The sequence below is a fragment of the Notothenia rossii genome (assembly GCF_949606895.1).
Source record: "Notothenia rossii genome assembly, chromosome: 11".
In the NCBI taxonomy this organism is placed as follows: Eukaryota; Metazoa; Chordata; class Actinopteri; order Perciformes; family Nototheniidae; genus Notothenia; species Notothenia rossii.
The window spans coordinates 54,232,271-54,245,063 of NC_136910.1; the positions used below are offsets into that span (position 1 = coordinate 54,232,271).

The window sequence follows — 12,793 nt, forward strand, 5'->3', positions numbered from 1 at the left end:
AACACAGTACTGACCCCAAGGTACCTTTAGGTTAGCATGTCCCTCAATACAAGTATGAATAATTAAAGATGTACAAAAGGCCCTAAAGTCAATAAAACATAATGTATTACAATAAAATCAAAGACCAAAAAAGTCAACAACAGATGATATAACCGTCATGAGAGGGGATTACAGATTACAGTAATCAAGTCAAGAGGTGACAGAGTAATAGCTAAGAGGACATTATGAATCAAAATGGCTTGTATTTGACTGAGAAGTTTTAAAACTTCTAAAAGCTGCCATTCACAACACAACTGACCTGTTTGTAAAAGTGTTGGAAAAGACATTGAAATGTTTCACTTTGTTATACACATTTGACACATAATTACCTTGCTTTTGTTTCTTTTATTTCGAGAAAGGGCCACTCCAATTCAATATCTAGTTTTGTGTAGACGGTAACAAGTTATTTCCGAGAGCAACCTCTGTCGTGTCCATCTAAAAGGTCAAATTTTCCATCGTCGGCATAACAGCGATACAGAATGTTTGTTCCTATTCAAAGAGACGAGTCATATGTATAATGAAAGTCTTAAAGGGCCTCAAGTGGTGGACCGACCAACATTGTCAGTTTTAGAATTGATACTCATCTCAGAAGACATTACATCTTTTGCACTGGGTTACGTTTTGAAGCATTTTGATTTCAGATAATTGAAATGCTGCCGTCTGTATCTTGACGGGGAAAAAGAAATGTGAACGTCCTGCGCTGACTGACTTTGATATATCAGCTTCTATCTGTCGTGCTACACGTAGACACCTCACTACGTTGTTGTGGTTGCATGCTTTCTGTATTATTGTAACTTGTTTTCAAGGGTATAACACCTTTTTTATACAAACCTCAATGACCTTTACGTGTTCAATAAAACATCAGCACGTTCTGGTTACTGTATCTTGACTACTTCCTGTTTGGTGTGGATTGATGTGAGGCTTCATGACGCTTGACCCACCTACTCTGTGCCATAGTAGTTTTTATTACAACCATGTATGTAACGTTGTAGGGTTTGTGTGTTTTTAAAGGTTTAAACTTCCTAAATACATTTTACAAAGAGTTATCCCTGCTTGTTCTCAAGTCTGTACGGAGTAGCTTCGTCCCTATGTTCGGATTTGAACTAGTGACCTTCTGCTTACAAGCTTACAAGCTATCAGTCTCTGAGGAGAAAGACTCTGTTGTGTTCTGCAGAGTGTTTGTCCCTGGGTAAACCATGTTGAAGGAGAGGGCATTCTTCCGGTGTTTTTAAAAAGGCTTGTTATGGAAACCGTGTGACTGACACATTGTTTGTCACCTTCAGCTTAGCCACAACTTTGCTGGTGGTTATGTAAAACTGTGTAGCTGAATCAAAAACACTTCCTTAAATGTTGGTACTTCATTAAAGTCCTAAAGACACATGCCTTTTTCCTGTTTTAATCCTCAAAATGGAAAAGGCAACTTTAGATTATTGCTTAGTTTGTTTCAGTTCATTACCATTTAAATCAATCTGCAGTTTGGAACGCTGTTGCATATACAGTGAGTGATCAAAGTTGTTACATCCTTTGCTGATGCAGCTACTGTACAAGGTTGATTGTGGTTTCAGAAGGAGGGAAGACACAATATTTGTCTCGGTTGTTCGTGAAACTCTGTAAAGGGAAATGCCCACCGAGAAGCTTTGACACTGTTCCTGCAGATAGGCTGGAGTTAAGAAGCCTTCACATGATATGCGGTGAAACGGCTCTTCGCTGACATTGCCCTTTTGTTTGCGTTGCCTCCCGACTGGGCGATAGCGATCAAAATTATCGCCTAGCGCTGCGCCCAAGTTTCAAATGATTTCAAGTGGTATCATGTTCACCGCAGACCTTTGACTGATAGTTTTCACCGCCCTGCGCCCAACCTTCTGGTGTGCTAAGAGCAAATAGAGTATCATGTGAATGCAGCTTGATGCTCTTTTGAAACATCCCTATCTACAATATCGTTGTACCGTAATTTTCTGATTATAAGCCGCGCCTTTCCCCCCATTTTTCGACCCTGCGGCTTATATAACGGTGCGGCTAATCTAAGGATTTTTACAGCTAACGGCCACTAGGGGACCTCCTAAATCTATGGATTTTACAGGTTACAGTCCACCACCTTTAACTCTATGGGCTCTATGGCCAGTCCGCGCCCCCCACCTTTAAGCGGCGGGCTCCAGCAGGAAAAGCTGGAGGCCGGAAAAGAGTGAGACAGGTAGCGCGCAAAAGTAAAAGTGGAACCGAGAGTGGTACGAGAGACAGAACGAGAGCAAGACAGACAGACATTACGAGAGCGAGACAGTTTGTCCCCGTACCACTGGTTGAAAACCGCTGCTGTAGATCACTGCCGGTACGTGCCCCGGGAGCGCACCGTTTTTAAGTTTGAAAGTTGAAAAGTTTGTGTGTCTGAAACGCTATGTGATACAGTACAGTTTACACAGCACATGTTCTGTAGCTACTATTGCACTAAATGCTAACACTTGAATACGTTATGCAAATATGCAACTTGTTTGTTGAAATGTTAATAAATGGGAGCTTCCTCAAACAGCCATCTCTTTCCCGACAATCCCCTCTGTGCACGAACCCTTACATATGGTAATGAAACATTAAAACACCTGCGGCTTATAGTCCAGTGCGGCTTATAGTCCAGTGCGGCTTATATCTGTACACATCATTCAATTTAGCTGCTGCGGCTTATATTCAGGTGCGCCTTATAGTCCGGAAATTACGGTAGTTTATTTGTTCTTACAAAATGTTGTTTTGTTTGCTTCTGAACGAAACTGTGTTTCACTCTCGAAAAATGTGTTTTTTGTTTCGTGTCTGGCTGAAAAGTGTGAGGTAAATTCTAACAGACAGATAAAGAGGAATTGTCTTTACAGCCAGTGTGATGTATGTGTTCTGTGTTAGGCTGTGAGCTTTTTACTATCAGCTGTTTGGAATATGTTTACACACACAAACATCGACAGACAGACACGCAGACAGACGATTCCCACCATTCACATTCTGTTCTGAATTGCATGGCAGCGATGACTGTTGTATAACCAGTGGACCCTGTGAAAGTGATGCGAGCTGTGTGTGTGTCTTTGTTGCAGCATTATCTCTCTCCGTGAACTCATTTCCATCTCTGTGTTGGTTGTGTGTCTTGTTCTGTACCAGTGAGACCCTTGCAATACATTACCACGTTCAATTTTTAAGCACTTCTCTCTGGTTCACTGGGAATTGGGGAACGGCTGTCCCCGACTCGCAGCACGTTAATGCTTAATGTCAAAGTCTGAGCAGATTGGTTTGGACCTTTTTGCCCTTTTCACATTCAGCCCAATGTGATTGAGTGATTGTAAATGTTTCAAAGCATCTCTCTGCAGCTTTCTGAGCCGAGTGCTGCTGTTGGTGCTGATTTAGTGGAAAGAAGCACACAGACGCATACAGTATGTCTCTAAAGCAGGGGTGTGAAACTCAATTTCATCGCGGGCCACATTAGAATTATGGTTGCGCTCAAAGGGCCGGTTGTAACTTTAAGACAATATAAATATATAAAATAATGTATTACATCACTGCCTCTGCATTGGATTATTATCGGATAAGGTAATAACTTCATAATTAACTACGTCTGAATGCAGGAGTCGAGGGCAAATAATTGCAAGTCTCTTCAGTGCGCATTTCACAAAATGAGATGCATTGTGGGACATGTTGTTTATTGGCAATGTGCTTCTGTAAAACGGCATGTAACCGTATAATAAAGATATTATATTCTTTGCAAGCTCTTGCAGGGCCACATAAAATGAAGTCGCGGGCCGGATTTGGCCCTCGGGCCTTGAGTTTGACACCCCTGCTCTAAAGGGACTTTAGCGTAGAGGGGGAAATATTCAAACTCAGTGATGTGAGAGGTTGTGTTGTCTCAGTAAATCCATGGTTTGGTCCACTGGCCGGTTATGTTTCTGCCTACCCTCAGTGCATTTGCCTATTATACAAATAATGTTTAACATTATTAAAGACTCCATGACATGGAGTGATGTCACGGTCCTGCTGACGTCGCCATGTTGGCACCAACAACCGTCGCTCAGTGACAGACAGTTTACTGCTGTTTGAGGGAATGCTGTTTTTTTCTTTAGTGGCTACAGGCAAGCAAAAACAACATTAAACGTTAATAATGGTAATAAAAGGAGTGCCTTGTTTGTAGGGGATATTTGTGCTTGGTAAGAATGTCAAGGATTGCTCATATGACAACAGATTAGATCATGTAAAAATGACCGGCAATCGACTCACTAGATGGAAGACTTTTTAAGCCTAGTCAAACTTATCAATCATATCAACAACTTAAACTTTATAGTTTTCTACCAGGAACTGAAATATTTAGATCAAACTGTTAAAACAAAGGTTGTTAGAGTGAATCTGTTTTATACAAACGTGTTGACCAGCGACCTTACGGGCAGTTCTGTGTGGAGTCTGATGCCTGAAGAGCACCATGAGAGCATTACATTAGGTGTATCAAATGAGTCATTTATTGTTTTCAATTCGTTTGGGCCCTAAAGGCCCTGACACACCTACCCGATTTTGGGAGCCAGAGATCATCAGAGGCAGTTGGGCATTCGCGGCGCCCTACTCAGGTTGGTGTGTCCCGCACTGTCGTTGCTTTACGGCACATTTTCACACCTCCCGCGGCCGATTCAACATGTTGAAATCACTCTGATTGGCTGTTGCCTCTTTTGAATGACGAATACACACTACCGCTACCTGCTGGTAAGGACAGTTATTGCGACTCGTCGACTGAAGTCTTTGCGGTGTGTTCGTAGGCGGGCGGCGTAGGCGGGCGGCGTAGGCGGGCGGCGTAGGCGGGCGGCGTAGGCGGCGTAAAAGTTGGGACGCCTTCGGTGCGCGTTCTTTGGTCTCAGGTTGGTGTGTAGCGGCCTTAAGTCGAGCCCCCAGGAACAGTGCCGAGCTCTGAAGCCATTTTTATAGTTCCCAAACTGTGGACTTACGACCTCCGTGTCAGTCATGTGATGCCCTGGGGCCCATAAAGACACTTTTTGTGAATGAGCGGATACAATTTTTTTTAGATTGTTAACTTTTCAGTACAACAGTTAAAAAAGCACTATGTCCTATAAGTTGTATAATATGCTAAAAGACATTTGGCTGAGTTGAGACCGCCCGGTATGCAGGGCTAATGGAACCATGCGCTATCAACTCCTTAAAATGTAAAGGTCAGCAAAAGAGAGTAGGGTATTTTTATACTTATACATTGAGCCATTATAGCTTTATGAACCACTGAACCTCTTCAATAGGAAAGAGCAGGACCCCACTTCCAATGCTGTATGCAGTTCTCTTATTAAATCCATGCTTTAAGTTTATGTGGAATATATGTTTGCTTTCTTGATTAAATCATTGTATAAATGTAACAATCTTTAATAGTTGAAGTTAGCTTAGTGCACCCAACTGGATGTCAACATGGTGTGAAGGCAGATACCCTCTGTGCCAGAAGTTGACACAGGACATGGTATGAAATCAAAATGTAACATTGCGAGACGGAAAATTATGGATATTGGGAGAATTTGTCTTTTTATGACTCCCAGATAAAGCCTTCTATTGTCTTAAAGAAAAGAAAGCTCATAGGGAAAGGAATAGTTTCTGGTGTAGCAGAATATTGTCTCCTGCTGTCAGTGTGTCCTTGCAGCAGGTGATAGATGTTGTTTTGTCATGGTAACTGTCAGTGTTGTGGAAAGGTGGCATTTAAAGGCCTTAAAGGTCACCAACATGAGCTGCATGATGCCTCACTGCTCGGACACATGTAGACTCCAAACCAGCTTAAAAGGGACAGCAGAGATATACAAATAAAAAAATCTATTTATGCTTTTCAGCCATATCTGCCCATTAACACATGCTTTTAACATCTCTTTCACCATCCAATAAGTGCATGCAGAGAGACATTTTATATATTTGAAACATATTTTTCATGTTTTTCTTAAACTTAAAGCCACACAGATGTTTGTTAGTTTTACTATTAGGACACCCAGACACACTTTTCGAGTTGCATTACTGGTACAGAAGGAATAGTTTTTATCAAGTAGCTGGGAGCTTTAATGATTTAAGCTTTAATGATGCAAGTAAGGAGTAAATGGCCCAGTAAAAATAAAAAGAACATTGGAGAGCTATTGTGATTAACTAGCACGACCAGCATGCCTGACTGGTTAGCGAGTTAGCAGTTAGCTCAGCTCAGCTAGTGGGCACTACTGTATATCAGCAAACTTCTAAAACACAATAATTTAAGAAAAATGCTCGCCGTGCCACTCTTACATGTGCCCAATGAAATAAGTGAAGTACATGAGTAACAAAAAATGTGTGACCCCTCGCAAAACGGTTAAAGATAAGACATTGACCCTGAAATGGTTAAGGTGAATATGGTCGAATGGGCCGCAAAGTTTTTCCTAATCTAGGTTTACCCTTTTGACACGAAAATAGTCACTTATCAGCCATATTGGTTTATTTTTAAGTAAATCAATGTCAATGTTTTTTTTTCTTGGTTGGGACCAAATGAACCAAACCATGTGGTACAGCAACTCATTTAAATATCGGTTTAAAGCTAGTAAATCTCAGTTTAACTGAAGTGTCTCCTTGTGTTAAGGAAGGAGAGGAGGAGTATGGAAGAGGAAATATCCTCCGCCTGTATCCCTTCACCCTCTCTGCTCTGTGGTGTCTCCTCCTGTTATTGTCAATTTGGGTGATGGACGTTTCTAATGAAGCTGTCATGGCTGATGGCCAGCTAGAGACTCATCAATGCTACGATGTTGCTCAGAGCCGAGGGGAGCAGATACAACTAATTGTAGCTGGGCAGATCTATTCTAGGAGTAGTAATATTCTCATTGGTTGTGGAAAAAATCTCAATGGGTTCATCCAAATAACTAGATTTACATACAAGAAATGTGCATTAAAAACAGTCAACAATTCATTATTTAGTTAATTTGATACAAGCAAAAATAATATACAGTAATTGTATTGCAACAGTGGATTAGTAATGGAACTCAATCTTTACATAACCTTTAAGACTAACCATACATTCTTTAAAGTGGACCTATCATGCCATATTAAAAAATATATATTGTAGGGCCATACCGATACAAAACATGTCTGTGAAGTTTTTTTTTCAAAATACCAAACAGATCCCCCATTGTAGCCATGCCTCATACTGCTCAAACCCCCCCTTTTGAAGCCCTGTTAGAGAAACGCGGATTTTGGGTCCTTAGATCGAAAAAACAAACAAGAGGAGGCGGAGCTAATGCCTGATCAGAATTTTACCGGAGATAAAGTTAAATTCTGCTCTGATAAAACACCATCCTGTTCTAAACCACATCAAGGATTATTTCTGAAACAGTATTGAGCTCAAATGCTTTTTCTCTTGCGGGTTTATCACGAGTTCTTTTTTTATTTCCTGCGAGATTACGTCCAAAACACGTCAGGCATCGTTTCTGATAGCATGGAAATCTGTATCCGCTCGTTGTACACCCGTTTTTAAAAGATTTGGGTACAGAGGAAAAGAGAGAGGGTTTTATTTTCTGACGCTGCGTGAGTTCCCCGACGCACCGGTGACACATATTTATGTATAAAAGACATCACAAAGTGCATTTTGCATGATAGGTCCCCTTTAAACTATTTACTCAAACTGTAATACAACAGTCAAATCATCCAGGAGATGCAACATTTCTCTCATTTGAATTATACTCTATTTGAAAACCTGCAGTTCTGGCCATCAATTTATGACTTAATATTTATTTTAGTTTTTTACAATCCTTATTGAGGTTTAAAATATATTATCTTACATGTAGTAGACGAGCCCTGGTGAGTCCTTCAAAATAGCAATCCAACCAAACTGCATTCTCATTCATCTTTTCGTGGAAGAAGTTCTTTCTCTAAGATTACACTCGTGGTTATAATTAAGATTAAAACAATCCAACAAATTAAAATGTACGTGGTGATGGTTAGGTATTAGGTCATGGCTTTGCTCAAAACACTACTTTGATGAATTGCAGACATGTATTTTAAAAGTCAACATTGATGCTGATTCAACACGAGGCATGTACATTGGTCCTGTATTTGTTTTAATCAAAGCATCCATACTGACCGTTTCCTATATGGACTTCCATTGCATTCGATCGGAAACCTATATGTGATGTGTAAGACCGTACCTGTCTTTTATCCTTATTTGACCATCTTCTTCCTGTTTTACTACTACTGCTGCACACACACAAACACACAGCCTTATCAGGTAGTAAGTGCAGAGAAGCCTCAGGTCATGCTGGTAGAGGAAGTGTGCGGGTGTGTGCGGTTGTGTGTGTGTGTGTCCAGAGCTAGCTAACTGTAGCTCTGCCCCACCCTCTCATTACACAGAGGAGCAGAGAGAGAGAGAGAAGCAGAATATAACAGAGAAGGACGAGGTGAGAAGCAGCGAGAGAAGAAGAGACTTAAAGCTCTAAATCAGCGGGTAAATAACCAGGCGGCCTGCTGCTCAGATGGTAAGGACACCAGTTAACTATACTGGTTTACATTTGGATAGTTAGTTGGTTATCAGGCCATAGAGTAAGTTACTCATAATAAATAATAATTTCACATCAAAACGATGAATTCCGGCAGTGATGTGAATTGTGTCTAGAGCATTGTTTTAAGTCTCTTTTTAAGGTAAATTGTTGCATAGCCTAAGTTTTTGTTTGCCATATTATGTGGCTTTGCATTTTACTTTGCGTCAATTGCACTATTTTACTGCCTTAATTATGTTTAGGTGTTTAGTGTATTGTGTGTTGCACTGTTGGAGGAACTTTGGATTTAGGACGTTCTTTGCCAACTACACTGCAGCATGGGTGCATAGGACAATAAAGCCTTTGAATGTTTGAATCAAGAACAAGTAGTCTGGGTTAGCGTAAACAGTTATTGTAAAAGGTAAGAAAGTAAGGGGTGAATGTGGTATGTTCTATTTAGTCTATTTACTATAGAGTGTACGTTTCGAATTTGTCCGCTGTAATTAGTTGATGGCTTCATTTGTGTTGGGAAATCCAAGAACAATCGTCTTCACTTGGAGACAAAATAAATTACTTTTTCACATTTACATTTTGTGTAAAGACCCCAGTTCAAAGAAATACAATAGCTCTCAAATAATGAATAAATAAATAAATAGCCAGCCCCTGTTTGTAAAGGCCTTCATGCAGGTTTGTTTGACGGTCTGTGATGAGCTGGTCTGTTCGTGAGTTTTAAAGTTGTATTTAGATGGTTATTCAGTGAATTATTGGTCCACTGTGGTCAGTCTTTCATTCAGTGGTTCAGGCAGGAATTCATTCGGTTAACCAGCGAGACAGTCAGCAACGCAGAGCCATTAAACTAGTGATCCATTTATCCCTCCAGCCAGGCAAGCAGCGAGTCAGCTGCTGAGTGAGGGGAGTGGCTCTCTGCCTCCAGCTGAAGGAGAGTCAGTCATCCGGAGAGTCAGTCATTCAGTCAACCAGCTTCCAGCTTCCCACTCACTCAGTCGGTCGGGTGTAGATGCAGGGCTGCTGGTCAGCTGCTCCGGATAGCTCGTGTCTCCCTCAGGATACACTCTGTTGAATCAGCTGAGGAGCCACTGAGAGGTAAGGAGCTCCGACGCTCAGAAGGATGTTTGTTCGGACAATTTTGGCGAGTACAATTCAAAGCTGACTTTTGTAGGCATGTGACACGCTGCAAGGTGACTCGGAAGAAGGGTTTGTGTGCAGATGTTGATACAAAACAAATGTGTTTATCTGGGAAAAGGCTGCTGTAGCTGTAGAATGTGATCACACCCTTTTTTTCTACAAGTTGGAAACTGTTGCTGCGTTGTTGCGCTCAGCTGCATCATCCTGCCTGCTTGTTCTCTGGAAGCTTGTAAGCTGCTCATTAATTTTCTCTGTCTCATATGTATGATAAATTAAACAGGAGGCTGTTGTTTCTACTTAAACTTGTTTAACTAAGGGATGATAACTCAGTGTTATCAGAAAACCAGTTTGACTTGTTGTCTGTTTATTATGTATATTTTTTTGGAAACTTATCTTTGTGTCTTTTTAATATGAGAAGAGGGTTTCTCAAATATTCATTAAATCATTCATCATTTATTGCAAGAGATACAGAATAGAGACAGTTTGTAAGCCTTTGAAAATCTGTGTGACTATTATTATTTTGTTGTTTGGTTTCCCATTGTAAAGCGTCCTTGGGTCTCTTGAAAGACGCTATTAATTTTTTTTATTATTTAAATTATTATTAAAAGGGTTAAAGACATTTTTTAGCCTTTACAAACTGGGTCAACCTTTTACACAGCACACTTTATTATATTGTTTATAGAATTTGTCTTTTATGAAAATACGTTATGTTGAATTGTAAGACCATTTATTTTTTAAATGGAAGCTCTACTGAGACTTAGACAAAGGAAACATTAGGACTGATTGATTCAAAGATTATGGGAGCCATACAAACACGTATTGACTTCATAGAGATGAAGCAAAAGACAATTTTCCACATCATGGACTTTAAAATGTCCTGCTCACACTGTAGCAACTTCTGCAGACGGTTAAAAGGCCAAGTAATCCTAACTCCACTGTGACGATCATACAATTACGCACTGAAATCAGCTGCTTTTTAATGCTGCTTCTGAAACCAAAAGACTGAGCAGTTACTGTACAGGAATAGTTATCACAAGACATGACCGTAAGTAGGGTTGCAAAATTCCGGGAATTTTCAAAGATGGAAACTTTCCACGGGAATAAACAGGAATTTATGGGAATAAACTGGGAATTTTCAAAATTGAAGGTTGCCTCTTCATAGGGAACTTTTATATATAGTTGGGGAAAGTATATTTTAGCATAATCTTGACTAAAACAAACAGATGCCATTCAAGTACACTTGAATATCCATGCCATAGCACACTGCTTACTGCATGGCTATTGAGACCACACCCCCTACAGGCATCACATGCACAGATGAGTAATATTTAACTCAACATTCCTGTTTTCGTTCTTCAATGAAACAAATAATTGTTCATTAAAATAATTAGAACTTGTTCTACTTTGAAAAAAAAAAATTGGAAATAAAAAAACATCTGTTGAAATTTCGAATATTTCCAAAATTCCCCAGCTTAACTTCGTTCCCATGGAAACTTTCCGGAAATGTACCTGAAATGTTCCGCTCCTTTGCAACCCTAACAGTAACCCACTTTCAGATATAAATTCTCCCTTAGAAGTACATGAAAATACGTCATTTGAGCTCTTACTGTATTACACTTGGCTTCTTTGAGTCTTTGAGGGAGGCTTTTAAGCAAATGTTTGATTAGCATAAACCTGTTGGTTTTAAAAAATGTTTTAAGTTATCAAAGTGGATGGGCCAGGAGTCAATCGATTATTAACGTCTCTCGAAAGCCCTTAATGAATTAACTGTAATGTTTCTTTAGAGACCAAGCTAGCTACCCTGTTAAAAGAGAGCATTTGTTGGGGAGCAATTGTTTTTGACTGACTAGCAATGGCACATTCAGGGATGGCTAGCATGTTAGCAGTCATCATTTCATTAAGTAGCCCAGTTACTACATACTTTGCTTCTGGTGTGGTAATGAAAATTAAAATGCAGTGGTTTTCAACTGGACAGTAGCCATAACTGTTGTGTTTTTTTAGTTGTTTTTTTTGGTCAGCAAATCTCACAACCCCTCCAAAACCTACTAATCTTTTCTACCTAACAGTATTTCTGTTTGGCCAAAGCTTAGTGGCGTATCTATGCTTTGAACATCCATTGTTAAGGCAGACCGCTGTAATGGTAATGTTTAATTAAAATGTACACGGACATTATTCTGATACAATCCCAAACAAGCTTTCTTGCTATTAATATTTATGAGTAAAATTCCAGGCTGGTTTGTTTTTGGGCTGAATATTATTTTACCAGACTCAACATTAACACAGAAGTTTGCTGTTAAACTCATGAACCAAATAATGAACAGCTGTATTTCTACTCCTGTAAGGTCCGGTTTCTTTGATTTTCTTTTTTTACGTATTTAATTATCAAACGGGGCACACTTTAATTTCAATGAACACGTTTGTTATAGTTTGTCTTTTGAACTGGTCACAAAGTCTAACGCTCTGATATAGGAACCTCTGTGTAAATGAAAAATTGCCACTTTGTTTAAACAGTATTATCTTAAAACTGGTTTGGCTTCAGAGGAAAACTAGAGCCATTTTAAAGCCTGTAAAATGTTCGGAAACACTAATTAAAATGTCTGTTCTACTGCTCTTCAAACAGAAGCACTTCTTCTTTCATGATTTAGTAGATTCTGAGGTAAACATTTGACTCCGGCATGCATGTGTAAGGATGAAAAAGTAGATGCCATTTTGAAAATAAAATGACTTGGGAGTGTGTTTGTTTCAAGTTCAAGAAGCACCCTTGGATATTTAAAGGTCCCATGTCATACTTTTCTGGTTATTACCCGTCCCCTTGTGTGTTATGAAGTTTTTTCTGCATGTAAACGGTCTGCAGAGTCAAAACCCGGAAACCACACCAGTAAGCCAGCTCACTGAGCAGCGAGCCTCGCAACGTCCCGACCAATCAGAGCACAGTGGGCTCACAGGGAGGGGGTGGGGGCAGGAGCTCCAACAATTCGTTTAGGACAGAGAGTGAATACACATACTATACAGAGATGCTGGATGAGAAACCAATGTGAGTTTGGAACATTGAACAATATAAATCTATTTTAGTCGACCTCAACAATGGAATTCTGATCCGTAGAAATGGCCATGACATGGGACGTTTAAAC

General features: G+C 40.0%; 1 protein-coding gene across 3 annotated transcripts in view; it reads left to right on the top strand.

The window, feature by feature from the left end:
- The window catches only part of rab27b (RAB27B, member RAS oncogene family), a 67,770-nt gene that overhangs the window by 23,677 nt on the left and 31,300 nt on the right, over positions 1–12,793 (top strand). Inside the window, exon 1 of one of the 3 annotated variants that reach the window (XM_079659207.1) lies at positions 8,400–8,516. The exons of 1 other annotated variant lie outside the window; for it this stretch is intronic. The gene's annotated coding sequence lies outside the window, so the exon portion shown is untranslated. Of the gene's footprint in view, positions 1–8,399; positions 8,517–9,495; positions 9,621–12,793 lie in introns of those variants that run through there. One more of the 3 variants, XM_079659208.1, reaches the window with a different exon arrangement.